Source organism: Balaenoptera musculus, chromosome 3, assembly GCF_009873245.2.
Source record: "Balaenoptera musculus isolate JJ_BM4_2016_0621 chromosome 3, mBalMus1.pri.v3, whole genome shotgun sequence".
NCBI classification, from domain to species: domain Eukaryota; kingdom Metazoa; phylum Chordata; class Mammalia; order Artiodactyla; family Balaenopteridae; genus Balaenoptera; species Balaenoptera musculus.
This window is the reverse complement of record NC_045787.1, coordinates 20,192,088-20,219,865: the sequence shown is the minus strand read 5'-3', so window position 1 is coordinate 20,219,865 and position 27,778 is coordinate 20,192,088.

Below are 27,778 nucleotides of genomic sequence, written 5' to 3'. Positions count from 1 at the left end.
AAGTTAGAAGTTCTTAACAAAGAGTTGGAAAATATACATAAGAACCAAAGAGAGATAAAGAATACAATAACTGAAATGAAAAATACACTGGAAGTAATCAACAGAAGATAAGCTGATATAGAGGAATGGATCAGCAAACTGGAGGAAAGAGTAGTGGAATTCACTGAAGGTGATCAAAAAAAAAAAAGAATAAAATAAATGTGGTAGCTTAAGATCCCTCTACAACAAAATCAAGTGTACTAACATTTGCATTATAGGGGTCTCAGAAGGCGAAGAGAGAGAGAAGAGGCTAGACAACATATTCAAGACATAATAGCTCAAAACTCCCTTAACCTGGAAAAGGACACAGACATCCAGGTCCAGGAAGCAAAGAGAGTCCCAAACAGGATCAACCCAAAGAGCACCACACAAAAAGACATTGTAATTAACATGTCCAAAATTAAAGATTAAGAAAGAATATTAAAAGCAGCAAAGGAAAAGCAACAAGTTACATACAAGGGAACTCCCATAATGCCATCAGCTGATTTTTCAGCAGAAACTCTGTGTTCCAGTAAGGAGCAGCATGATATATTTAAAATGATAAAAGGAAAAAACCTACAACCAAGAATACTCTATCCAGTAAGGCTTTCATTCAGATTTGAGGGAGAGATCAACAGTTTTATAATCAAGCAAAAAGCTAAAAGAGTTCAACACCACTAAACCAGCTTTACAAGAAATGTTAAAGGGAATTCTCTAAGTGAAAAAGAAAAGGCCACAACTAGAAATATGAAAATTATAAAAGGAAAAATCTCATTGTAAAGACAAATACACAGTAAAAGTAGTATATCAGCCACATATAAACTAGTAGGAAGGTGAAAAGGCAAAAGTAGTAAAATCATCTATTGTGGCAATAAGTAGTTAAGGGATACACAAAACAAAGAGATGTAAAATAACAGTAAATGTGGGGCTAGTATAATAAAAATGCAGGGATGTTAAAATGCATTTGGATGTAAGAGATCAGCAACTTGAAATAATCACGTATATATTGAGATTGCTAGATATAAAACTCATGGTAATGACAAACCAGAAACCTACAGTATTGAGATACACAAACCAAAAAGAGAAATTAATCCCCACATAATACTAAAGATAGTCATTAAATCACAAAGGAGAAGAAAGATACAAAAATAGAACTAGAAAAACAACCCCAAAATAATTAACAAAATGGCAATAAATAAATACCTATCATTAATTACTTTAAATGTAAATGGAATAAATACTCCAATCAAGACATAGAGTGGTTGATGGATACAAAAATAAGACCCCTACATATGCTGCTTACAAAAAAACTCACTTCAAATCTAAAGACACCCATAGACTGAAAGTGAGGGGATGGAAGAAGTTATTCCATGCAAATTGAAGTGAAAAGAAAGCCAGAGTAGCAATATTTGTATCAGAAAAAATAGACTTAAAGACTGTGACAAGAAACAAAGAAGGACTTTACATAATTATCAAGGGATCAATACAAGAAGATATAACAATTGTAAATATATGTACAACTAACATAGGAAAACCTAAGTACATAAAGCAAATATTAACAGACATAAAGGGAGGATTGATGTAACACAATAATAGTAGTGAACTTTACCACCCAACTTACATAAATGAACTGATCATCCAGGCAGAATATCAGTAATGAAACACTGACTTATGACACATTAGATCTACAGGATTACATCCCTATCTATCTATCTATCTATCTATCTATCTATCTATCTATCTATCTATCTATCTATCATCTATCTATCTATAGAACATGCCATACAATAGCAGGAGTATACTCATTTCTTTTCAAGTGCACATGGAACATTCTCCAGGATAGATCAGATGGTAGTCCACAAAACAAATCTCAGTAAATTAAAAAAAAAAAAAACAACCTAAAATCATATCAAGCAACTTTTATGACCACAGTGCTATAAGACTAGAAATAAGTTACAAGGAAAAAGAAAAAAAAAAAAAAACCTCCAAAAACTACAAACACATGGAGGCTAAACAATATGCTATTAAACAACTGGTGGATCACTGAAAATGATCAAAGAAGAAATCAAAAAAATACCTGGAGACAAATAAAAATGAAAACACAACAATCCCAAATCAGCAAAACATTAGTAAGAGGGAAGTTTATAGCTATGCAAGCCTACCTCAGGACACAAGAAAAATCTCACATAAACAACCTAACCTTATACCTAAAGGAACTAGAAAACAAAGAACAAAGAAAATCCAAAGTTAGTAGAAGGAAAGAAATCATAAAGATCAAAGCAGAAATAAATGAAATAGAGGCTAAAAAAAAAAACAATTAAAAGGATCAATGAAACTAAGAGCTGGTTCTTTGAAACAATAAACAAAATTGATAAACCTTTAACCAGACTCATCAAGAAAATAAAGAGACAGGGTCCATATCAATAAAATCAGAAATGAAAAAAAAGGAGAAGTTACAATGACATCACAAAAATACAAAGGATCATAAGAGATTACTACAAAAAAATTATATGCCAATAAAATGGACAACCTAGAAGAAATGGACAAATTCCTTGAAATGTACAATACCGCAAGACTGAACCAGGAAGAAATAGAAAATATGATCAAACCAATTACCAGTAATGTAATTGAATCAGTAATAAAACAACTCCCAACAAACAGAAATCTAGTATCAGATGGATTCACAGGTAAATTCTACCAAACATTTAGAGAAGAATTAATACCTATCCTTCTAAGACTATTCCAAAAATCTGCAGAGAAAGGAATGCTTCAGCATTCATTCTATGAGGCCAGCCTCACCCTAATACCAAAAACAGATAAAAAGATATCACACAAAAAATAAAATTACAAGCCAATATCACTGATGAACATAGATACAAAATATACTCAAAAAAATAATAGTAAACCAAATACAACAATATATTAAAAGGGTCACATACAATTATCAAGAGCAATACATCTTAAGGATGCAAGAATGGTTCAATATATGCAAATCAAACAATGTGAGACACCACATCAACAAACTGAAGAATAAAAATCATATGATTGTCTCAATAGATGCAGAAAAAACCTTTGAAAAAAATTCAACATTCATTTATAACAAAAACTGTCAACAAAGTGGGTGTAGAGAGACATACGTCAACACAGTAAAGGCCATATATGATAAGTCCTCAGCTAACATAATACTCAAAGGTGAAAAGCTGAAAACATTTCCTCTAAGATCATTCTCACCACTTTTATTCAACACAGTATTGGAAGTCCTAGCCACAGCAATCAGACAAGAAAAAGATATATAAGGAATACAAATTGGAAAGGAAAAAGTAAAGCTGTCACTGTTTGCAGATGACATGATACTATACATAGAAAATGCTGACAATCCCATCAAAAATAATAAAAAACTTAGAAATAAATCTAACTAAGAATATGAAAGACCTGTGCTTGGAAAATGGTAAGACACTGATGAAAGAAATCAAAGACATAAACAGATGGAAAGGTATACTATGTTCATGGATTGGTAGAAGTTATATTGTTAAAATGATCATACTAACCAAGGCAATCTACAGATTCAATACAATCCCTATCAACATAACATTACATTTTTCACAGAACTAGAACAAATTATTATCAAATTGCATGGAAAAATAAAAGACCTCAAATAGTCAAAACAATCTTGAGAAAGAAGAACAAGCTGGAGGTAGCATGAGCCCTGATTTCAAACTATACTACAAAGCTACAGTAATCAAAAGGGTATGGTACTGGCACAAAAACAGAAAATAGCCAAAGCAACACAGTAGGGAGCCCAGAAAGGAACCAACATTTATACAGGCAACCAGAATATTACAAAGGAGGTAAGAATATACAATGAGGAAAATGCAGCCTGTTCAAAAAATGGTGATGGAAAAACAAGACAGGTACATGCAAAAAAAATCAAACTAGACTACTCTCTCACACCACACACAAAAATAATACAAAATGGATTACAGACTTAAATGTAAGACCTAAAACCATAAAACTTCTAGAAAAAAACATAAGCAGTTTGCTCTTGGACATCCATCTTAGTAATATTTTTGTAGATATGTCTCCTCAGGCAAGGAAAACAAAAGCAAAAATAAACAAATGGGACCATGTCAAACTAAAAGGTCACTTTCTGAATGGGAGAGGATCTTTATGAAGGATATATCTGATAAGGTGTTAATATCTAAAATATACATACAACTCAACATCAAAAAAACATAGAACTGGCTTAAAAAATGAGCAAAGGACCTGAATAGATATTTTTCCAAAAAAGACACACAGATGGCTAACAAGTACATGAAAAGATATTAAACACTGCTAATCATCAGAGAAATGCAAATCAAAATGACCATGAGATATCACCTCACACCTGTCAGAATGGCTATTATCAGAGAGACAACAAATAACAAGTTTTAGCAAGGACATGGAGAAAAGGGGACATTTGTGCACATGTAAATTGGTGCACCCACTATGAAAAACAGTATGAAGGCTCCTCACAAGATCAAAAATAGAATTAAGCTTAGGAAAAAAAAACAGTAATTACAAAATATATATGTACCATTATGTATGGCAGCATTATTTACAATAGCTAAGATATGAAAGCAAATTAAGTGACCATCAATAGATGAATGCAAAAAGAAGTGGCATATATATATATATATGTACAGAATATTGGAATACTACTATGGGAATGCTCCTCTATTGGAATACTACTTCACTATTGGAATATTACTATTGGAATACTACTCAGCCATTAAAAATAATGAAATCTTGCCATTTACAACAACATGGATAAACCTAGAGGGTATTATGCTAAGGGAAATAAATCAGATAAAGATAAATACTGTATGATTTCACTTATATGTGGAATCTAAAAAAAATAAACAAACATAACAAAACAGAAACAGAATCATAGACACAGAGAACAAACTGGTGGTTGCCAGAGGGGAGACAGGTGGGGTGAGGAAAGAAATAGGTGAGGGAGATTAAGAGGTACAAACTCTAGTTGTAAAATAAATGAATCATGGATATATAATGTACGGTGTGGGGAATATAGTCAAAACTATGTAATATCTTTGTGTGATGTCATATCATGACAAGACTTATGGTGCTGATCAGTTTGAAATGTATAGAAATATTGAATTACTATGTCATGTAAAAAGAACTAACATAGTGTTGTAGGTCTATTATATTTTAAAAACAAGCAAACATAGAAAAAAATAATAGATTTCTGTTACCAGAAGTGGGGTGTTTGGGGAGGGAGAATTGAAAAAAGTAGTTAAAAAGTACAGACTTCTAGTTATAAGATAAATAAGCAAGGAATATAATGTAAAACACTATAAATGTAATTAACACTGCTGCATGTTATTTATGAACGTTGTTAAAAGAGTAAATCCTAAGATTTCTCATAACAAGCAAAAAATTTTTTTTGATATTTAAAATTTTGTATCTATATGAGATAATGGATATTCAGTAAATGCAGAGCCATGGAGGAGAGCACAGCAACAGGGGTGCAGAGGGCAAAGTGGAGAGAATCCCACACAGAGGATCACTGCCAACCAGCACTCACCAGCCTGAGAGGCTGGTCTGCTCACTGCCGGGGCAGGTGGGGTCTGGGAGCTGAGGCTCAGGATTTGGAAGTCAGATCCAAGGGAGAAGACTGGGGTTGGCTGTGTGAACACAGCCTGAAGGGGGTTAGTGCACAACAGCTACCCGGGAGGGAGCCAAAAGAAAAGTCTGGAACTGCTTAGGAGGCAAGAGACCATTGTTTCAGGGTGCATGAGGAGAGGGGATTCAGAGCACTGCCTAATCGAGTTCCAGAGATGGGCGTGAGCTGCAGCTATCAGCATGGACACCAGAGACTGGCAAGAAATGCTAAGGCTGCTACTGCAGCCACCAAGAAGCCTGTGTGCAAGCACAGATCACTATCCACACCACCCCTCCTGGGAGCCTGTGCAGCCCACCACTGCCAGGGTCCCATGATCCAAGGACAACTTCCCCGGGAAAACACACGGTGCGCCTCATGCTGTTGCAAGGTCACACTGGCCTCTACCGCCGCAGGCTCGCCCTGCATTCCGTATCTCTCCCTCCCCCCAGCTTGAGTGAGCCAGAGCCCCCTAATCAGCTGCTCCTTTGACCCCATCCTGTCTGAGCGAAGAACAGATGCCCTCAGGCGACCTACACGCAAGGAGGGGCCAAATCCAAAGCTGAACCCCACGAGCTGTGGGAAAAAAAAAGAGAAAGGAAAATTTCTCCCACAGCCTGAGGAGCAGCAGATTAAATCTCAACTATCGACTTGATGTACCCTGCATCTGTGGAGTACCTGATTAGACAATGAATCATCCCAAAATTGAGGCAGTGGACTTTGGGAGCAACTGTAGACTTCAGGTTTGCTTTCTGCATCTAATTTGTTTCTGGTTTTATGTTTACCTTAGTTTAATATTTAGAGCTTATTATGTTTGGCAGATTTGTTTATTGATTTGGTTGCTCTCTTCCTTATATATATATATATATATATATATATATATATATATATATATATATATGATTTTTTTCCCTTTTTCTCTTCTTGTGTGTATGTGTATGTTGCTTTGTGTGATTTTGTCTGTATAGCTTTGCTTTTACCATTTGTCCTAGGGTTCTGTCTGTCTGTTTTATTATATATTTTTTGTTAGTATGGTTTTTAGCACTTGTTATCATAGGTGGATTTGTTTATTGGTTTGCTAGATCTCTTCTTACTTATTTTTATTACTTTCCTATTTTTTTTATTTTAATAACTTTATTTTATTTTATCCTATTTTTCTTTGTTTCTTTTTTTTTTTTCTCCATTTTCTTCTGAGCCATGTGGCTGACAAGGTCTTGTTGCTCCGGCTGGTGTCAGGCCTGAGCTCTGAGATGGCAGAGCTGAGTTCAGGACACTGGTCCACCAGAGACCTCCTGGCTCTACATAATATCAAGAGCAAAAACTCTCCCAGAGATCTCCATTTCAACGCCAAGACCCAGCTCCACTCAACGACCAGCAAGCTACAGTGCTGGACACCCTATGCCAAACAACTAGCAAGACAGGAACACAAACGGACCCATTAGCAGAGAGGCTGCCTAAAATCATAATAAGTTCAAAGGCACCCCAAAACACACTACCTGACACAGCCATGCCCACCAGAAAGACAAGATCCAGCCTCATCCACCAGAACAGAGGCACCAGTCCCCTCCACCAGGAAGCTTAAACAACCCACTGAACCAACCTTAGCCACTGGGGGCAGACACCAAAAACAACAGGAACTACGAACCTGCAGTCTGCAAAAAGGAGATACCCAAACATAGTAACTTAAGCAAAATGAGAAGACAGAGATATATACAGAAGATGAAGGAACAAGGTAAAAGCCCAACACACCAAACAAATGAAGAGGAAATAAGCAGTCTACCTGAAAAATAATCAGGATAATGATAGTAAAGATGATCCAAAATCTTGGAAATAGAATGCAGAAACTACAAGAAACGTTTAACAAGGACCAAGAAGAACTAAAGAGCAAACAAACAATGATGAACAGCACAATAAATGAAATTAAAAACTCTCTAGAAGGAAGCAATAGCAGAATAACTGAGACAGAAGAACGGATTAGTGACCTGGAAGATAGAATAGTGTAAATAACTACCACAGAGCAGAATAAAGAAAAAAGAATGAAAAGAATTGAGGGCAGTCTCAGAGACTTCTGCGACAACACTAAATACACCAACATTCGAATTATAGGGGCCCAGAAGAAGAAAACAAAAAAAAAAGGAAATGAGAAAATATTTGACAAGATTATAGTTGAAAACTTCCCTAACATGGGAAAAGAAATAGTCAATCAAGTCAAGGGAGCACAGAGAGTCCCATACAGGATAAATCCCAGGAGAAACATGCCAAGACACATATTAATCAAACTATCAAAAATTGAATACAAAGTAAAAATATTAAAAGCAGCAAGGGAAAAACAACAAATAACATACAAGGGCAGACCCATGAGGTTAACAGCAGATCTTTCAGCAGAAACTCTGCAAGCCAGAAGGGAGTGGCAGGACATATTTAAAGTGATGAAGGAGAAAAACCTACAACCAAGATTACTCTACCCAGCAAGGATCTCATTCAGTTTCGACAGAGAAATTAAAAGCTTTACAGACAAGCAAAAGCTAAAAGAATTCAGCACCACCAAACCAGCTTTACAACAAATGCTAAAGGAACTTCTCTAGGCAGGAAACACAAGAGAAGAAAAAGACCTACAATAACAAACCCAAAACAATTAAGAAAATGGTAATAGGAACATACATATTGATAGTTACCTTAAATGTAAATGGATTAAATGATCCAACCAAAAGATATAGACTGGCTGAATGGATACAAAAACAAGACCCATAAATATGCTGTCTACAAGAGACCCACCTCAGACCTAGGGACACATACCGACTGAAAGTGAGGGGATGGAAAAAGATATTCCATGCAAACGGAAATCAAAAGAAAGCTGGGGTAGCACTTCTCATATCAGAAAAAAATAGACTTTAAAATAAAGACTATTACAATAGACAAAGAAGGACACTACATAATGATCAAGGGATCAATCCAAGAAGAAGATATAACAATTGTAAATATTTATGCACCCAACATAGGAGAACCTCAGTACATAAGGCAAATGCTAACAGCCATAAAAGGGGAAATCGACAGTAACACAATCATAGTAGGGGACTTTAACACCCCACTTTCCCCAATGGACAGATCATCCAAAAGGAAAATAATGAAGGAAACACAAGTTTTAAATGATACATTAAACAAGATGGACTTAATTGATATTTATAGGACATTCCATCCAAAAACAACAAATAAACTTTCTTCTCAAGTACTCATGCAACATTCTCCAGGATAGATCATATCTAGGGTCACAAAACAAGCCTTGGTAAATTTAAGAAAATTGAAATTGCATCAAGTATATTTTCTGACCAAAATGCTATGAGACTAGATATCAATTACACGAAAAAATCTGTAAAAAATACAAACACATGGAGGCTAAACAATACACTCTTAAATAACTAAGCAATCACTGAAGAAATCAAAGAGGAAATCAAAAAATACCTAGAAACAAATGACAATGAAAACACGATGACCCAAAATCTATGGGATGCAGCAAAAGCAGTTCTAAGCGGGAAGTATATAGCAATACAATCCTGCCACAAGAAACAAGAAACATCTCAAATAAACAACCTAATCTTACACCTAAAGCAATTAGAGAAAGAACAAAAAAAAACCCAAGTTAGCAGAAGGAAAGAAATCATAAAGATCAGATCAGAAATAAATGAAAAAGGAATGAAGAAATGATAGCAAAGATCAATAAAACTAAAACCTGGTTCTTTCAGAAGATAAAGAAAATGGATAAACCATTAGCCAGACTCATCAAGAAAAAAAGGGAGAAGGCTCAAATCAATACAATTAGACATGAAAAAGGAGAAGTAACAACTGACACTGCAGAAATACAAAGGATCATGAGAGATTACTACAAACAATTATATGCCGATAAATGGACAACTGGGAAGAAATGGACAAATTCTTAGAAAACCACAACCTTCTGAGACTGTACCAGGGAGAAATAGAAAATATAAACAGACCAATCACATGCACTGAAATTGAAACTGTGATTGAAAATCTTCCAACAAACCAAAGCCCAGGACCAGATGGCTTCACAGGCGAATTCTATGAAACATTTAGAGAAGAGCTAACACCTATCCTTCTCAAACTCTTCCAAAATAAAGCAGAGTAAGGAACACTCCCAAACTCATTCTCCAAGGACACCATCACCCTGATACCAAAACCAGAAAAAGATGTCACAAAAAAAGAGTGCTACAGGTCAATATCACTGATGAACATAGATGCAAAAATCCTCAACAAAATATTAGCAAACAGAATCCAACAGCACATTAAAAGGATCATACACCATGATCAAGTGAGGTTTATCCCAGGAATGCAAGGATTCTTCAATATATGTAAGTCAATCAATGTGAAAAACCATATTAACAAATTGTAGGAGAAAAACCATACAATTATCTCAATAGATGTAGACAAAGATTTCAACAAATTGCAACACCCATTTATGATAAAAACCCTCCAGAAAGCAGGCATAGATGGAACTTACCTCAACAAAATAAAGGTCATATATGGCAAACCCACTGCCAACATCATTCGCAATGGTGAAAAACTGAAACCATTTCCACTAAGATCAGGAAAAAGACAAGGTTGCCCACTCTCACCACTATTATTCAACATAGTTTTGGAAGTTTTAGCCGTAGCACTCAGAGAAGAAAAAGAAATAAAAGGAATCCAAATTGGAAAAGAAGAAGTAAAGCTGTCCCTGTTTGCAGATGATATGATACTATACATAGAGAATCCTAAAGATGCTACCAGAAAACTACTGGAGCTAATCAATGAATTTGTTAAAGTAGCAGGATACAATATTAATGCACAGAAATCTCTTGCATTCCTAAACACTAATGTTGAAAAATCTGAAAGAGAAATTAAGGAAACACTCCCAAATACCATTGCAACAAAAAGAATAAAATACCTGGGAATAAACCTACCTAAGGTGACAAAAGACCTGTATGCAGAAAACTATCAGACACTGATGAAAGAAATTAAAGATGATACAAACAGATGGAGAGGTATACCATGTTCTTGGACTGGAAGAATCAATATTGTGAAAATGACTATACTACCCAAAGCAATCTACACATTCAATGCAATCCCTATCAAACTACCAAAGGCATTTTTCATAGAACTAAAACAAAAAATTTCACAACGTGTAAGGAAACACAATAGACCCCAAATTACCAAAGCAGTCTTGAGAGAGAAAATCGGAGCTGGAGGAATCAGGCTCCCCAACTTCAGACTATACTACAAAGCTACAGTAATCAAGACAGTATGGTACTGGCACAAAAACAGAAATATAGATCAATGGAACAGGATAGAAAGCCCAGAGATAAACCCATGTACCTATGGTCACCTTATCTTTGATAAAGGAGGTAAGAATATACAGTGGAGTTAAGACAGCCTCCTCAATAAGTGGTGCTGGGAAAACTAGACAGCTACATGTAAAAGAATGAAATTAGAACACTCCCTAACACCATACACAAAAATAAACTCAAAATGGATTAAAGACCTAAATGTAAGGACAGACACAATAAAACTCTTAGAGGAAAACAATGGTAAAACACTCCATGATGTAAATCACAGCAATATCCTTTTTGACCCACCTCCTAGAGAAATGGAAATAATAACAAAAATAAACAAATGGGACCTAATGAAACTTAAAAGGTTTTGCACAGCAAAGGAAACCATAAACAAGATGAAAAGACAACCCTCAGAATGGGAGAAAATATTTGCAAATAAAGCAACTGACAAAGGATTAATCTCCAAAATATACAAACAACTCATGCAGCTCAATATCAAAAAAAACAAACAACCCAGTCCAAAAATGGGCAGAAGACCAAATAGACATTTCTCCAAAGAAGATATACAGATTGCACACAAACACATGAAAGGATGCTCAACATCACTAATAATCAGAAAATGCAAATCAAAAGTACAATGAGGTATCACTTCACACCAATCAGAATGGCCATCATCAAAAAATCTATGAACAGTAAATGATGGAGAGGGTGCAGAGAAAAGGAACCCTCTTGCACTGTTGGTGGGAGTGTCAATTGATATAGCCACTATGGAGCATAGTATGGAGGTTCCTTAAAAAACTAAAAATAGAACTACCATAGGATCCAGCATTCCCACTACTGGGCATATACCCCGAGAAAACCATAATTCAAAAAGAGTCATGTACCACAATGTTCATTGCAGCTCTATTTACGATAGCCAGGACATGGAAGCAACCTAAGTGTCCATCAACAGATGAATGGATAAGAAGATGTGGCACATATATACAATGGAATATTACTCAGCCATAAAAAGAAACGAAATTGAGTTATTTGTAGTGAGGTGGATGGACCTAGAGATTGTCATATGGAGTGAAGTAAGTCAGAAAGAGAAAAACAAATACCGTATGCTAACCCATATGTATGGAATCTAAAAAAGACAAAATGTTCTGAAGAATTTATGGGCAGCACAAGATAAAGACACAGAAGTAGAGAATGGACTTGAGGACATGGGGATGGGGAAGGGTTATCTGGGACGAAGTGAGAGAATGGCATGTATATATATATACGCTACCAAATGTAAAATAGATAGCTTGTGGGAATAATCCACATAGCATAGGGAGAACAGCTTGTTGCTCTGTGTCCACCTAGACTGGTGGGATGCGGAGAGTGGGAGGGAGAGGCAAGAGGGAGGAGATATGGGGATGTATGTATATGTATAGTTGATTCACTTTGTTATACAGCAGCAACTAACACAACATTGTAAAGCAATTATACTACAATAAAGATGTTAAAAACAAAACAAAACTAAACTGAAAATTCAACAGAAGGTGAAACTTATCAACTAGAAATGAATCAAATAGAGAACTTGAGAATGAGAAAGCAGTGGTAAAGTAGTTCTAGTTAGCATAAGTTTTGTTTTAATAATAATAATCATCAGCATAATCTAAAATAAATTATGTGGAAACTGTTGTTGTAGAACAGAGCTTAAAATGGACATTTCTTCAGGTTATTTCCCTCATTATCTCAGAGTTTCATCTTGTTTCATGGTCTTCCTTTTTTATTTTCCTAACCATGGCCCTTTCCCTTGAAAGCCATGTGCCAAGATAATCCATCCAAGATCATATTTGCTTAGTTCCTTCAAAGACCCTTTCCTCTCTCTGGTATTAGTTATTCAATTTTTTGATTTTACCCATAATTTTGATTCATGAACTTCACCTTCTCAGAAATCTTGGCTACATACTAACTGGATTGTGGCTGTCTTCTATGATACAATTTTCTACTGAAATCTTGATTCTCTACATAGGGAGACATACATTTTCTAAGTGTTACCTGACTTCTGATTTCCTTCATCTGTTTAAATATTAGAACGATGAATAAACTACTTTGAATGCTTGCTTAATATATTCATTATTTTATATATAAAAACATAAATGATAATTACTAAGACAGCCTTATACAATTAATTTGAAGTTACTTATACATTTTTTGAAAATCTAATGTTGGATTAAGGTTTTGCATGTGTTCAACTTTGGAAACACTTGAACTTAACTCCATAAGATGATGTCTCCTTTCGTGCATCCAATTCCACTATTCTACATACATTCTGCAGGAATTTCCTCTCTTTTTTCTACAGATCTGTTCATCCAGGTCTCCTCTTCACTGCTTAAAAAAAAAAAAAAAAACTAATAAAAAAAGGCAGATATGCACACTTGCTGCTGTTGACACTTTGCTCTGTATCTCATTCTAATTTCCTGCCACCAACTGCCAAACTGATCTATATCTTGGCAATTCCCTGTGACAATCTGTTCACAGTACCATCTACTGTTTTAAAGATAAAGTCATTAATTTTACATTCTGAAAACAGCAACAAATGACCTTTACACACTTATTAAAACAATGACTTGATGATTACTGATATGTTTTTCAATCAAGACTACAGCAAACAACCCTGATGCACGTTATAAAAATAGTAAAATTAATTCAAAGGTTTGAAGATTTTTCCTTTTCCCCTTCTCCCCTTCCTATTCCAGAGATACTTCAGCTTTACTGCTAGACTGGCTGCTTTGTTAATGTCATCAAATAAGGCAAAGAGCAGATACATGCACATTGTTGTTCAATATACCACCTGAATCAAGAATACAGTAGTCCAGAATATTTTGAAACATATTTCAGGGCTTTTTCCAGCCAATCACCTCATCCATACAATAATCCTTTCCTCCCATTTCTGAGTGCCTGAGAGTGGTTGCCCTTTCAGATTTGGAGAGGACTTGGGTAGCATAAGATAAATTAGATTCTTAGTTTGGTATATTTGGCTTCTTTTTCCCTCTTGTCAGTATTCCTCTTAAGCTGTTTAGTATTGTGCACCTTTCTTCCCTTCTCACCAAAGGGCTGACCTCAGGAGACAGAAAAGAGCAGGCCTTGTTGTAGCTAATTAGAGAGGGTAGATACCTGGGAAACTGGCTGGCTACCAGCTTCACAGTAACCCTTGAAGATCTTTGCATTTAACAAACATTTACGAAACATTTTATTATGTGCAGGGCTCTGTACTAAGTTCACTGTTTTTTTGTTGTTGTAGGTTATTTTTGTTTGTTTTTCATTTGTTTTTTCGTTCTTGAGAATATGTCTAACAGCTTGAGGTCTTTACATTAGTAAGTCATATAACTTTAATGAATCATAATCATAAATCCTAGAAAACTATGTACTAGGCCAGTTTAAGACTGATATTTGATATTTAATATGGGAGCCAATTTGTTTCCTTTCTTACAAGATTATGTATATATATAATATACAAATAATATATAATATTTATATATTATATATATTTATAGTATACACACACACACACACCCTCTATATCTGCTTACAATGCTCATTCTCAATGTGTTGACCTTCGGTCCTTTTTTTTTTTTTTGGCTGCACTGGGTCTTCGCTGCTGTGCACCAGCTTTCTCTAGTTGCGGTGAAAGGGGGCTACTCTTCGTTTCGGTGTGTGGGCTTCTCATTGTGGTGGCTTCTATTGTTGTGGAGCATGGGCTCTAGGCATGCAGGCTTCAGTAGTTGTAGCACGTGGGCTCAGTAGTTGTGGTTCGTGGGCTCCAGAGCGCAGGCTCAGTAGTTGTGGCACATGGGCTTAGTTGCTCCACGGCATGTGGGATCTTCCCGGACCAGGGCTTGAACCCATGTCCCCTGCATTGGCAGGCGGATTCCTAACCACTGCACCACCAGGGAAGCCCTGACCGTCAGCCTTAATTTACAAAGCAAACATCTCAAATCATCAATAATAAAATGTGTTGGTGTTCAGTAATAATGTGTAAATTTCAGTTTTTTTTCTTTTTCTATATAAAAAGAAAATAAAATTCAATTACACTTTAGGGAGTGGTTTGTTCATTTGTTTTTCCTTGGTTTAAATAATCAATGAATATAAATAGTTTGGAACTGAAAGAAAGGAAAGCAAATTTTTTTTATTAGGGAGCTTATAAAACATATTAGGCTTCAAAACCAAATTATCATATATACTATTAGATTTTAGCCTTAAAATAATCAAGTTTTTACAAAATAAACTTTGTATAATAAGACAGTAAGTTGAGAATCTAGTGTGGTCTCTCTGATCACTGTACACACATACACACACACACACACACACACACACACACACACAAAACCAGGGCACCTACAAAGTACAAAATTATTGCAACTAAACTGTATAAATGATGTACTGTAACCTGCTTTTGACATGTGATTAAAGCCCAATGTTATAAAATCATTATCTTATTTTATTGTATGCTTACAAAAAGTATGGGTTGAATTGTTTCCCTCAAAAATGTAAATGTTGAAATACTAACCCCTTATACCTCACAATGTGACTGTATTTGATTATGGGGTCTTTGAAGTGGTAATTAATTTAAAATTTTGGTATTTTACCAAGTTGACAAGTGAGAATTCACTTGCCAGCAACTGGTTTCAATTTCCCAAGAAGTCCATTGTCCATTTTTAAGCAATATTATAGATCTTGTGCTCTCATATATTGTCTTCAAATGTTGTTGACTTTGTTAATACATTGTCATATAGATATAAAATAAATAAATCACACTAATAATCTGTGGGAACTCAGGATTATATATCTAGGCTCCCTGTGGGAGTTTTAAATAGTTCTTATCAATCTTCTAGAGGACACATATTTTTTTAAACTCTTTGTAAAGTTTGTTATTCAATTAATTTAAAGAAAATATTTCTATATTTAATTTACCCTAAACACATAAATGTTTTATGTCACTCAATTTTGTGTCTTTGATCTGACTGCACACATACAATACATATACTTCCAAGTTTGCTGGGGAAAAAAATGAGGTTCTTAAACTCAAATGCCTACAAGGAACAGACTAATAATGTATTCATCTGAAGCACACCAATGAGTAGACATAAAAGAGTGCTGGGATTGTGGAAAACTGGAAATTGATCAATACACTTCAAGATATTTAGAGACACTTTTGATTGACATAATTGGTCAAAATAAAAGATGTTTTAAGTCTAAATACAGCCCATTGGTAATACATTTACTGTCCTCACGTCAATTAAGTACTCATGATCCTCTATATTTTCAATATGCATGGTGATAAAATGAGAATTTGAAATTCACTATTCCTGACTTTATTTTCAATATGATCCTACCAGACTTTATTTTCAATATGATTAATATAAAGAATTCAATCAATGATATCTATATATCAATAAATTATGGAATTAAACTGGTAATATACGCTACTCTTTGATGGTAAAATCCAAGACACCAGAGAATGGAAAATTAAATAATGAATTTAAGTAGTAGAGATAGGTAAGTATGACAACACTTTTAGTCCAGATAACACTAGCTAACTCTTCATAATATGTGTGTGTTTACTTTAATCCATAAACCAGATGTAGAATGTAAAGCATTATTTTATTGAATATGTATACTTTGTCTTAACTCATTATTCTGTGCTTTATGTGGTAACACAACCCTGCAGTAGCAAACATGAGACCTTCTGAGTCTAAAGTTACACTGCCCTGTGACTAAAAGTAGCAATAGGCATTACCTTCCTTTGGCTTAGTAATCTGAGGATGCATTTTTAATTTCATTCATTCCATTAATATAATGGAGGGATAAAGTTGGTTTTCTGACTGAAAACAAAATGACATTTAACATAATGAAAAAGTGTAAATAATATGGTTCTGACTGGGAAGGTCTCCAAAAGCTTGACCTTTCTAGGCTTGATGTATAGACACAAACCAGGAGATTTTATCCTAAGGTGATCTTACATAAGAAAAACTCAGTACACACAATACTGATAAACTCAATAAATCCTATTTTTTTTAAACCAAATGGCAGAATAACAGCTTAACTGAACTACTCTTCTTTTTTTCCCTAATCTTACTTTAAGGTCAGACCTAACTCAGCTTAATTGTTCAATCTTTTAGGGACATAGAATAAAAAGTAATAATGATAGAACAAACTGGAGGAATCGTATTTACAAAAGTGATATAGTGGATGGGATGATTCATTGACCAAGATTTATGCCACTCTCAAAGTTTTATAAATAGAAAGCAATAAAAGAACTTTTAGTGGCTAAACTATGACTATTTAAGAAGAATTTTCAAAATACTATTTACAAAAAATAAAGTGGTGGAATGTTTTGATCAATATTTAGTCTGTAGTAGCACTTAATTGTGTTAGTCCTTCCTTTTAAATGTGACTATTTTATTAGGTTCAATTGTTGAGCTAAATACCAAAGAAGTAAAAGATTAGGGAAATCATACAGTAAGCATAATGCACCACATAACAGTATGTGACAGAAATCTATATACATAGAAGCTACTTTCTTCAGTCTTATGTGAATACTTTATTCTATTTTACCCACGATAATTTATTCTTCACTTGGATCATTGCAAATTGACATTAATTAAACAAATATAATTTTAGGACTAATGATATGTACAATAAAATAATATAAAATGCCTTTAAACTTCACAGGGATATAAAATATTATCATATTTAGTCTACAATTCAAATTGTATTATCATGCCTTTTCTTTTTTTGCAGGAGATAAAAATGAGGCATTAAGACATTTAGAAACCTTATGTAAGTCACATAACTGATGCAGATGTAAGCCCCGATTCACTCCCTTGAAATCTATGTACTATTAGCACCAAACTGTCATTTGATAGTCATGATACCTCACTCTCCTAAATTCCCTCTTACCTCTCTGTCCTTCTGTTTTGATTTTCCTGAAGATTCTCCTTGTTTATCCTTTATTTCGATTATGGCACACCCACAAATCTTTTCTAGGTCCCCCTTTTTAAATCCATACTTCTATAGTTCTGACTGGGGGATTCTCATCTATTTATATGTCTTTATTTACCATTTTATGTGGAGATGATTCCAACCTACATTTTAATCTAGATCTTCTCCTTAATGACTCTATATAACAGTGATTATTATAATGTTGCTGACATAAAGTTAAAGAAATATAAATATATAGATAGATGTACATATATGTGTATGCCTGTGTATATTGCACATATTTATATGTGTGTATCTATATGTCTGTGTCCATGAAGTACATCCTAATACATATTTGGTCTCTTGCCTATGCTTACTACTTCCTGAAGTGACTTGTTGAAGAATGTCAAAACTGCTATTTATGATAATTAGTAGTCAACATCACAGAAACAATAAAAAAGCTCATGATCTTTGAAAACTGTCTGAGGGTGCAAGTTTTTTTAATTAATTTTTTTTGCTTGATTGCATTTAACTTCCACACCTTCTATTTTCAGTCTTCATGAGACAGTTCATAGTAACTCTATTTACAAACTATGTAAAATCATAATATAGGAAAATGAGTCATGGAAAAAAGTACACAGTATTCAGAATGGTAATAACTGGCAAATATTACACAAAATGCAGCATGAGTTTTTAATCATCTGATTCTATATCAAGACACTTTTTTTTTATCAAGTCATCTGTGAACAGCAGTTTGCTGAATCAAGGCATTAAAATATCTTGAGAAGTCACAAACCTACCAAAATTCCTAATATCATTAGAATTAGGCTATAGGACAATATCCCAAAGGATGTTTATAGGAAGCCTCATTGCTTTAGTCATTTAAAATTAGTCTGGACAAATCACAGGAGAATATAGTTAAGGAAATAATGCTTTGTATTTCTTGAAGATGCTGTATAATAGTATGATTATGCTAAATAAAGGAGAATATTTCAGAAGTGTCTGGATCTATTAACTTTTTAATTGATTAATGGTTAGAGGAAAAAGAACCAGTAACATGTTAAAATATACCAGCAAATATAACATTAAGGTGGAATCATTTTAGTATCCATATTCTTTTCTTTCTTTCTTTGTTTTTTTAAAAAAGAATCAGGTGAGGGGGTTTGCTTAATTACTTAACTGGAAACCACGGAAGGAAGAGGATATACTCTTAAGAAAAGCAAAAATATGCTTAACCTGAATCACCATAGAATAACCGTGTCAGTTGTTTTGATGGGATTTTTTTCTAGTCTTCACTTCTAAGTGAAATGTCACATAAATATCACATATATTATATAAATGTTTAATATTTTTAAGATGTTACATAAAGAGAAATAAATTTTCATTATTTTTTCAATTAAAAATAGTTTCTTCCCAAGTTAGGAAAACTACCAAGGCAATGTGTTATAATGGAAATGATGGAGCTTTTAACATTAGCTAGAGCAGACCAAAAACATTTGCTTTGATTCTAATTAACTAAGAGAATGTACTTACTGGCAGAATTCTGGATTCTGAAAACATCCTATGAGTTTTATTCAGAGCACACTTTCTGCTACATGATATTCTCTGCCCCTTTCTTTCTCCTTCTTGGCAGATAAAGTGGAACAAGATAGCTTTTACTCCCTTGAGGAAGCTACTACACTTCTGACTTTTTCTTAGATTTATTAGGTAGATATAGGTTATCATTCTTTCTCTTGTCTTATCCATTTTCTCTTACAGCACATAACGTTGGATGCCATTAAAATTTAGGCCCTTTTGAATTATCATGAAGTTAATTTTACCATCTCATAGTTTTAAGGGTTTTTTTCCCCACTTTTTATAAGAGAAAATCAAACAACTATTACTACTTGCCACTTTCCAAAGCTTATATAATGATATGATACTATAATTCATTTTAGAAAATATTTAATGCGTTAGCACTTTTATTTGACTTTTAATAATCACATTTGATTTTCATTCCTTTCATTGATTTCTCATGAGCTGCTGAACCATTCTTGAGAAAGGGACTTTCATAATTACACATGTAGAGTATAATCTTCTACAAATTTTAGGAATACTTTATCACTAGGAATTTGGAGAATGAGCACTACATATTAATTTATTGAGCAACACGAGCACTGCATTATCAGTTTCAGACTGAAGGTGGAGTATGCTTGGACTGAAAACCCCTAAACAATATAGGATTGACCATGAGAAGTTTCAGGCCACAGAGTAAAGTTTCTGTAAAGTTTCCAGACAATCTTGAACATGTAAAATGGGACCTGAATTTACTTCATTAACTGCATAGTATATGGCTTCTAAAATATTCCTCAGACAGGTTGAGGAAATCTTTTTATTTGATATGAAATTATAAAAGCTTTAGAGGTATTCCATCCTGATTATTTCCCCCAATCCTGACAAGCAGATGCAGATTAGGATTCTTTGTGTTTCAAAAAACCTACACTCAGAGGGATCCAAATCCAGGCTCGTTATTTTGATAGATGTGGCAATTCTTCTAACAATCTAACTAGAAAACCTGTAAACTTTTTGGAGTATATAGACATCCTACTGTCAGTTGTACCTGATTTCTGTCACCTCTCTGCCTCTATTTTATTCCTTTTACTTTGGGTAGTCTTCTAATACTGTGATCAAATTTTACTACACTGGAGTCTTAAATCTCTACATCTGCAGTTGTGGATTATATGTTTAAAAAAGCACCCAAGGTTTCTAGGAGGAACATTAGGTTTGGCTCAGCCTGGAGCCAAAGAATACTTTATACAAGGTTAACTGAAGTACATGATGAAGGAAAACAAGACAATGAAAAACAGCAGGGCCCTGTGGGTCTTTCCTGGGGACAGACTCCCTACCTTATATCCCCCATCTCCTGTTAGTAGAATCTTAATCTCCTAGGTGTTCTCCTAGTTCCAAAGAACAAATTTAATCAGAGAAGTGAGAAAATGAGGAAACAAAGGAAAGCAGTCAAGTAAGACAAAATAATAATAGTTTAGCCATGAAACAAAATCAAGGACCTTTAGTTCTTTCTAGAGGGCTATAGATAATATTCTGAGCCATATCCTTGAGTTGTTTTGCAGGTACCAAAACTCACACCAGGTGGAAGAAATTATCTGCATGCTTACCACCAGCACATAGACCCCAGATTGGTTAGAACCAGAAGGTTGATGACTGAGATTCCCAACACATCACCTTTTTACCTTACCATCAACCAATCACACTCTCTCTCACACTGTCTTTAAAAACGCTTCCCTGAAAGCCATTGAGGAGTTCCAGTCTTTTGAGCATGAGCTGCCCATTCTCCTTGCTTGGTACCCTGTGATAAATGCTGTACTTTCCTTCACCACAACATGGTGTCAGTAGATTGGCTTTACTGAGCATCAGGTGAGCAGACCCAGCAACAACAGAAGTTTTCTCTTAGAGAATACAAGCATTTCTGGTTTATGGCATGCCATTTCTCTCAGTCTACTGGGAAACTTCTTCAAGTATCTATATTTAACAAAATAAAATGTTTATTACCAATCAGTCTTATTTAGTCGGCATTATTGTTATTGTTATTAGACCAGATTAAGAAAACACTGTGAATATTTAAACATTTGCAAACTGTATCTTAAATGTTATAATATTTGAATTAAACAACTCAAGCATTTGACCATTTCAAATTAGATTACAATATCTAAAGGTGACTATATAGGGTGTATTATTATTTTTTTTTTACATACGTATGTTTTATTTTTAGATCTCCTTCTTATAGAATAGAATAAGAGAAAATGAAAACATATTTTTTTCTATAAATTTTTGGGCTATTGTTATAAATTCAGGGAACAGAAATAATATGGAAATGATCTACATGAAAAAGCAATGAAGATAATAATTAGAAGATTGTAAATTGCAACCTGGTCAACTGTCAAATATATCCATTTTATGTCTACCATTACAAGCTGCAAAACAGAAGGAATATTTATCAGATATTGCTCTTTTTCTGACCTTTGTAAAGTGAAATACAAAATATCTTCCATATAACAACATCGTATTTAAAGGCACCTTACTATCATTTCAATTAAAGGATTTCCAAGTGTATAGGTTTTAGAAGCAAGGTAATTTGGTAAGGGACACATTCACTATGAGGATTAATTTTGAAATCTCCTTATAAAATGCTGTCATCATTTTATCTTTTATTTCTCTGTATCATCTGCCTCAAGTTCAAGGGAAAACATTTTTTTCAAAGCACTATAACATTAATTATTTTCATTTCACAAAGTCATTAAAAATAAATGTAAATTATTTTTGGATTTTTGTTTAACAAAATGGATCACATTATTCACTGTCTTTTTCAATTGTTATTCAATATATTATTCTTTGAAGATATTTAAATAGCAACATAAAGAGAACTCTTTGATTTGTATTAATAAGAGCAAAGTATTCTATCTTATAGATACAGAAATACCAGATTTAATCAGTTTCCATTTGATATATATTTAATTGTTTTTGTTTGGAGTCATTAAAAAATTAGAAATATTTTGTTCATTTATTTCAGCCACTGTTTGCAAATAGATACAATATTTTAGATGTTGCCAAATCACTCTCCATAAAGTTTTTACTAATTTATTCACCCACAGACTATATGAGAGTACCTTTTCTTCATATACTAATCATCACTTGATAGTATCTTTTTTTAAAAGATAACTTTAAAAATACTTTCAAATATACACATAAAAATTTGCATTTTGGGGGCTTCCCTGGTGGCGCAGTGGTTGAGAATCTGCCTGCCAATGCAGGGGACAGGGGTTCGGGCCCTGGTCTGGGAAGATCCCACGTGCCGCAGAGCTACTAGGCCCGTGAGCCACAACTACTGAGCCTGCGTGTCTGGAGCCTGTGCTCCGCAACAAGAGAGGCCGCGATAGTGAGAGGCCCACGCACCGCGATGAAGAGTGGCCCCCGCTCGCTGCAACTAGAGAAGGCCCTCGCACAGAAACGAAGACCCAGCACAGCCAAAAATAGATAAATAAATAAATAAATAAATTTATTAAAAAAAAAAAAATTTGCATTTTGTGATTTACAGGAGAGGTTGAACATTACCACAGACATTTACTGTTTATTGATATTGATTTTTCTTTGAGCTATTTGTTCATATATTTTGTGCCTCAGGATAATTTTTTAATCCAAATTACTGGTGGCATATTGAGGAACTTTGCTTTTTGGTTAACATTATCAATATTTTCCAGCTTATCTTTTTTGTCTTAATTTATGGTGTTATTATGACATACTAACATTTATCTATTCATTTTAATTATTCCTGAGTCAAAATACTCAATCCTCTTTTATTGAATGGTTTGAATATGGCAGACACATCAGGAAACAGCTGTATATATGTATATATATATATGTGTGTGTGTGTGCAGCCCAGCCTATAGCCTTTAATGCCTTTTGATTTCTCAGATACAACCCTGATGGTTCCCAAACATATTCAGGTATTTGAAAACCTCATTTAAAGTTATTACCAAGACCAGTCTAATCAAAATCAACTTTTTTCAATTGCATTGAATTTAATTATGTTTTTTACACACAGTTCTACCCACAAATAAGACGAGACCCAGGTTCACTCATTTGTTGAAGGAAAGTAAAGGGAAGTAAGACCTTAGCCTTCACTCTCTTCTTTTCGCATCATCTCTGTGTGCTCGAGGTAGCTTCCAACTTCTCCAGGGTTGGATTATCAAAGGATGGTGAAAGGAAACAAGGTTTCTTTGGACTGCTGCTGTTGGAATTCGGCAATGATATCTCCTTGGTGGATGATACCCACATGTCAGCACTCTCTCATTACCAGCATAAACTACGTCAATGCACTCTTTGCTCATGGATTACATTGACCAAAACCACCTTAACATTCCTCTCAACTTGACTAACCCTACCCCCAAAACCTGATGGTATTAGGAGATGGCTTTGGGAAGCCTCTGGGAAGTAATCAGAATAGATGAGGTCATGCAGGTGGAACCCTCATAAACATGATTAGTATCGTTATGAGAGTCAGGAGAGAACTGTCCTCGTCTCTCTGCTCTCTGCTCTATGAGGATGGATACAAAATACAAGAGAAGTCAACAGTCTGTAAATCAGAAGAGGGCTCTCATTAGAACCTGACTGCTTGCACCCTGTTCTTGCACTCCCAGCCTCCAGAACTGTGAGAAATAAATTTCTGTTGTTTATAACCCACCCAGTTTATGGCAGTTTGTTATAGGAGCCTGAACTAAGATACCCACCATTCCCTAAAAAGATACGGGCTTATTCTCTGATCCTCCACTGGTCGTTTTTACACATGGGCTGGGAATGGATTATGGACTAAAAGTGTAAAGACTGATTTTTGCCCATCTCTCTGAAAGTCACTATGTGAGTTATAGTCAGATATTGTTCTCTATAATACTATGTTTTCCTAGCCAAGTACATGATGCTGATTAAGTTTTTTTAACTATCTTTCAGTAAACATTTTCATAAACATTTGCTCAGTTTCACCAATTTTATCCCTGGATGTTTATTGACACCTCAAAGAATATTATTTCTGATTTGCTAATGATGTCATATATGCAAATTTAATTGCAGATAATTATCTCTACATTTGTCACAATGAAATTGGAAACTGTTATCAGCATTATTTTTATTTAAAAATTTATTGAATTTTGACTTTGGGTCCTAGCAGAAAGCAAGAACATACTTCATGAGCATTAAAATTAAAATTGCATTTCTTATTATTAGGGATAGAATTTGATTTGTATTTACTTGATGAATTTTATTAGTTCAAACATTCAAATATTCTACATACTGTTAATATTTCAATCACTTGATTTGTCATGGGTTCACAAAAATGGGTCAGATTGACTACGAAAATATTTATTTCTTTAAATATCTCTACACATTTCCTAAAATATATGTTTACATTTCTCATTTTTAGTTTATAAATTATGTGACATAAGAGCTCTTTTACTCTGGATCATCCTTTTAGTTTGAACGTTTCTGAAACACTTTCTCTTAGATGCATCTCTGGCACAAATATATATGAATTAGTTATGTTATTTCATTAATTTCAAAGTAATTTTTCTTTGCTAATTTGAGCTTATTCATTAATATTGTTTAGAATAGCAAATATATTTAGTTTGAAATTTTTAGCATATTTTATGTGAATTTCCATTTTAACACTCTGGGGTTGTCTCATGCTATATAAATTACTTTTTCTCTCTGTTGTAATATTTGTATTTAATATTTAATAAATTCTGAAGTTTGTACATCATAACCATATTTGTGTAACATGTATCCATGTATGTTTCTTATTCATAAATTAGAATTGGAACTATTGGCTTTTGTCACAAATGATATAAAGACTGATGAACTTGTACTTTTCCTTCTAAGCCTGGATTTAATTTTGGTTTTACTTTAATTTTCCTGATTATTAATTTTATGATGATAAGTAACATACATTTAAAGGAAATCAATACAAAACATTTTAAAAAAAATTTATTACTGCTATTCATTATATAGTAAATTCTCAAAAGGAAGGTAAGATTAGTAGTACTACACTTCCTCACAACAACCATCAAGCTCTCCAGCATATCCCCACCCTTATCTCTCTCTCTTGCTCTCACTCTTTTTTGCTATAACATTAATTTTTTGTTGTCCTTCATGACAGTTACCTACAACAAATATGTCTTAACTATTTAAGCTTGGTTCTCTATGTTAATGTGTGCAACGCTCAGCACCAGTTGGTTTATCCTGGCTTATCCATGAGATACTGGATAGCTAGATTTTAATATCATGCAGATCTCGTTGTTTTTTTAATAAACATTCATTGGTGCTCTACTACCTGGGTTCTTGAAAACATGAGAATGTCTGCTCTTTGCCTCTGTACTTCAATAAAAAAAGCTTGGATATAAGTTTCTTCATTTCTACTTTCATGCCTTGAGAATTAAATTTGTTTCATTTCTTTGACATTGTGAAACCAGCCTGATAACTGATTCTCGCATCATCACCAATAGCACCACCAGGATCACACCACAAACAAATTCATGCAAACACATTCTGTGCACCCAAAGTTAATTGTTTCCTAAGACTATTTACTAATTTTATTTTATTTTATTTTTTTAATTTTATTTTTTTAATTTTAATTTTTTGTTTTTTTAAAATTTTTGGCTGTGTTGGGTCTTTGTTGCTGTGTGCGGGCTTTCTCTAGTTGCGGTGAGCGGGGGCTGCTCTTCGTTGTGGTGCGTGGGCTTCTCATTGTCGTGGCTTCTCTTGTTGCGGAGCACAGGCTCTAGGCGCGCAGGCTTCAGTAGTTGTGGCATGTGGGCTCAGTAGCTGTGGCTTGCAGGCTCTAGAGCTCAGGCTCAGAAGTTGTGGCGCACGGACTTAGTTGCTCTGTGGCATGTGGGATCTTCCCCGGCCAGGGCTTGAAACTGTGTCCCTTGCATTGGCAGGCAGATTCTTAACCACTGCACCACCAGGGAAGCCCTATTTACTAATTTTAGATCTTAGTAACTTCACTAGGATATTTCTCAACATTAATATTTCTGTATTAAAATGTACAAAGCACGTTTTACCCTTTCAGGTTAGATTATATATTCATATATATATGATAAATACATATTTATTTTATCTTGTATATGTTTTTTGTTTCCTTCCTATTATTTAATAATAACTGTACCTTTAAATTTGGGTCACACTAAGTTTGTAATTATAGATTTCTAATTGTGTTACTGTCTTTTTATTATTTTTTAATTTATGTTCACCAAAACCATGAAAAAAAAAAACTTCCTCTCAGTTGCTACATTGTTTATCTTACCATATGCATTTATTTTGTCCAAATATCAGTTATAGAATTTGTTACTGAAAATATATTCCCTTATTTCAGAAGAATTGCTTCATTGCTTTTGATCATCCACTATATTAATGAGTGGCCAAATGCCATTCTAATTCTCACTGACCTCCAGGTGACCTGATTTTGTTTTCTCTGAAACGTATCTTTCTTTACATGTGGTTTCTATTTCTCAGTGGTATCATTTAGTGGATTTCATTTCCTTTCACCTATCTTACTATTTATTGGTACCTTCAATCTAGCAGCAAAGGTTCTTTAGCTGCAATATCTGCTTTTGTGTTATTTCCTAGAAACAATAATTCTCTACATTATTTTGTTATTGTTCTCACATTCTGGAACACAACTTTTGGAACATCTGGGTCAATTTTAAAGTATACAATTTTTCTCTTACAGCTGTCTTTTTTGTTCTACTTTTGTTAGATTTATTCAACTTTATATTCCAATGCTATTAAATCAGTTTTCTTTATAATTATCTGTGAGGTTTAAGCCTATTTTTATTCTCTGTTCATTTTATATAGTATTCTAATATTTTATTAATAAAATTTATTTTCAAGTGCTTATATATAGTCAAACTGAACTTTTTTTTGAAGTATCCTTCTAATAAATTCTCAGTTTTAGAAATTTTCTTCAACTGTCTAAGGATATTTGGTTCTTAGGTTTAAGTGGAAATGCTAAAATCTCATGCAGGTCTGCCTGAATAGGGAATATAGGGAATAGTGAAATATAAAGTAAACCTACTATTCTGTCTCACCCAAGTGTGCTTTAATTCAATAGAAACAGATTTGTGATATACTGGAAGTAGTATTTAGGTTTGATTAAGAATTTAATTCCTCAGTACAGAAATTATAGTCAAATAATTTACTGTACTTATAACTACCTTATTTTTAACCCTTCCTTTTAGCTCTTCATCACTAACTGTTCATACTTCTTTGGTTTTGT